Here is a 3,483-nt window from a genome sequence, read left to right as displayed (position 1 = left end):
CTATTAGTCTACTAGTATAGAACCCACATTTGTAACCCACATTGAGTGCAAGCACATATTCTGAAACAGTCAACAAATACCACCAACATGTAAGGACTAGAAGTGAGTGAATAAGTAGTCAGGAAAAGCCCCATTAAACAAACAGACCTTGCTCCACATTCTCAGTTTCAACAGACCTGAATAAGAATTCAAAGTCCAAGAAACAGTGCTGCCTCACCCCTCCTCACACCCCATTCCAATGCAAGATTACTCTTCAGGACTTGAGAACTCAAATTAGGGATTGTCAACAAATCCAAATTCAACCTAACAAGCCCCACCTGGCTTGCTGGCAGAGTGGGGAAAGCATTAATGTGAACAATTACCCTTAAAGCTTCAGATATGATCAGATTTAAGGCAACCTTGGAAAGTATTGTTTTGAACAAAAAGTCAGGAAGACGAGGGGGCCTAAGCAGGAGGGTAAGAAAACCCTGCGTGGGAAAAAGAAGTGGAAACCTGTCCAGCCACTGGGTCCTCTTCAGTATTCTCTGACAGCAACAGAATTTCTTTCTAGATGCCATCTATCACATACCCTCTTGACCTCCTTGCAGTTTGAGTTTTAAAAGCACTACCAAATAGCCCTGGCTAGGTAGATCAGTTGGTTGCAGCATCATCCCATACACCAAAATGTTGCAGGTTCAGTTCCCAGTCAGGGCACATACCTGGGTTGCAGGTTCAATCCCCAGTCAACTGTGTTTGCAATTCATTAGAGGACTTTTAGTTATTAAGTTATTAAAAAGCAAAACCACAAAAGACCATGTGAAACGGGCTGCCATCTGCAAAGAAAGCAAAATAGTGAGTCCCTAGAAGGAACTCCATTTGTGTTTTTATCAGGATGTCTGCCATGTGTCTATAATGTCCTGGACATCCCCACATTCAAAATAAATGTCTCACTGTCAGATCATGTGTCCCAATTTGTTGTTCAAAAACTGTAATTTCCATCTTTAGACATACAATACATTGGATGCTCCACAGGAGAAAGAAACAGCACAGGCAATATTTATTTGGCACGGAAACAGACAAAAGTATCCAGGTTTATTTCTTTTTCTTTTTTCTCTCTAGTTTTATTTCCTTCACATTCACTCCTTACCTCTAACTAGAGGTTGGCTTTTGTTCTCACTCTCATTTCAAACAAAGACATTAGAATTTATGCGTGGCAATGGCAGGGGCTAGAGTCAAGAACATAAAGTTTATAAATCATTTAAATCTAAAGATGCATATGGGGGGCCTACAGCCATGTTCTATTTGTCCCACACAGTGTCAGACATCTTTTTTAAAAAGGTATTAACATTTGAAAAGTGGGATATTTCACATGAATTCCACATTTCTACCTTTTATTGAAAAATCTGAAAATCAGGTAATACTGGTCCCATATTTTCCTGTGACCAGAGTGGGCTGAAGCTGTCCCCATTAGATGGGACATGTACAGTCTACTCTAGGTCAATGGTCGGCCAACTGCGGCTCACGAGCCATATGCGGCTCTTTGGCCCCTTGAGTGTGGCTCTTCCACAAAATACCACGTGCGGGCACACACGTACAGTGTGATTGAAACTTTGTGGCCCATGCGCAGAAGTCAGTATTTTGTGGAAGAGCCACACTCAAGGGGCCGAAGAGCTGCATGTGGCTCACGAGCTGCAGTTTGCCGACCACTGGTCTAGGTAACCACCATTCCTCACCATTCCCTATTGCTTCATAAACTCCTCTCCTGCAGCTGGATATCAGGGACCACTTATCATTACATTTGTTTTCTTCCAATAAGGGTGAAATATTTCTCCTTTCTATGCCTAACAAATGAAGGAAAACAACTAATATAGCCCACATATTTCAAGAAAACAATGGAGAACATTTTTTTGCATAAATAAAGAATATTGCTATGTATTCAATATGTAAAACAAACACCTCTCAATAAAATATAATCTGTCCTACTTCACTCATTTAAATCACTTATCTGCCCCTACAGGCATCTGAGTTGCCACTTCTGTTTTAAATAAATAGACATTCAGACAATATTCTGTAGGGAAGGAAAAAAAACTTTTTTCCATGACTTCCCTAGGTTCTCCAGCTGGGGCCCTGGAAATTAGACTGGCAAAAGACAGATTAATAGAAGAAAAACATAATAGTCTCCTATTATGCCAAGTGAAATAAGCCAATGTGAGAAAGACAAATATCACATGACCTAGCTTATTTCTGGAATCTAATGAACAAAATGAATTGACCAAAAAATAAGGCCTGAAGCAGGGAGGCATGGAACACACTGACATATCGTGATGTGGGGGTGGGAGGATGAGGAGAGATAAACCAAAAAGATAAACCAAAAAAAAAAAATGAAGTCAAGAGATCCTGACCCTGAAAAAAAAAAACAAAAAGCAGAATTTATTAGCACATGCAGCACACATGAGAAAGTCAGTGATCAGTAACTCAAAGGGGTGAACTTGGGCTTATTAGGCATATTAATAAAGAACAAAAAATTTATAAAAAAGCAACAAGACAAAGGAAAAGGGTTTGAGGATTATGAGAGTGGCAAACTATGGGAAGGCAAATCTATGGGGGAAACGAATGCAATAAGGTATGTTTGTACATGGCCCTCTTGGGATCATCATTCCATCACATTCATAGCCATAAACTTCGCTAGGAGAGAGAACTTATGACTATACTCATGTCTCAGAAATTTCTGCTTTTGATCAGATGAGGGAGGCTCTGGGAAGGCTTCTTTCTTCATCTGTTGAATCTCAAATGCCTTCAGCTCAAAAGAATCTGTATGCCAAAGTGACGTATTTTAGAGTAGAATACTTTGATCTCCTACAAATCCTAATGTCTCATGCAGCTAAGAGGGCAGTGCCCACTTAGATCCAAGAATTTTGTTTGGTTCTACTGGTTACACAAATGCTGATTCAGAAAATCAGGCAATAAAATCACTCAGTGAAAAAAATTACTAGACTTAATAAATGAATTCCACAATGTAGCAGGATACAAAATTAACACCCAGAAGTCTATGGCTTTTCTATACACCAATAATGAACTCACAGAAAGAGAAACTAAAAAAACAATCACATTTACCATTGCAACAAAAAAATTAAGATACATAGGAATAAATTTAACCAAGGAGATAAAGGACCTGTACTCAGAAAATTATAGAACACTGAAGAAATTAAAGAAGATACAAATAACTGGAAGCATATATCGTGTTTATGGATAGAAAGAATTAAAATGTCCATATTACCCAAAGCAATCTTTCAATTCAACGCAATTCCTATTAAAATCCCAATGGACTATCTCACAGATCTAGAACCAATATCCCAAAAATTTATATGAAACCATAAAATACCCCAATAGCCTCTGCAATCCTGAGAAAGAAGAACAAATTTGTAGGTATCACACTGCCTGATATCAAAGTACTAGTATACTACAGCATGATGATACTGCTCCACAGAACATCATCTGCACAGC

General features: G+C 38.8%; 1 long non-coding RNA gene across 1 annotated transcript in view; it reads right to left on the bottom strand.

Annotated features, from left to right (window-relative positions):
• Positions 1–792: 792 nt before the first annotated feature.
• Positions 793–3,483, bottom strand: part of LOC107182494 — a 78,424-nt gene continuing 75,733 nt past the window's right edge. The window contains exon 3 of the long non-coding RNA XR_001513210.1: positions 793–812. This is a non-coding gene — a long non-coding RNA (uncharacterized LOC107182494). The remainder of the gene's footprint in view (positions 813–3,483) is intronic.

Source organism: Myotis davidii, unplaced genomic scaffold, assembly GCF_000327345.1.
Source record: "Myotis davidii unplaced genomic scaffold, ASM32734v1 scaffold177, whole genome shotgun sequence".
Taxonomy (NCBI): domain Eukaryota; kingdom Metazoa; phylum Chordata; class Mammalia; order Chiroptera; family Vespertilionidae; genus Myotis; species Myotis davidii.
Note: the sequence above shows the minus strand (reverse complement) of the source record. Positions and strands in the feature narration are given on the sequence as shown.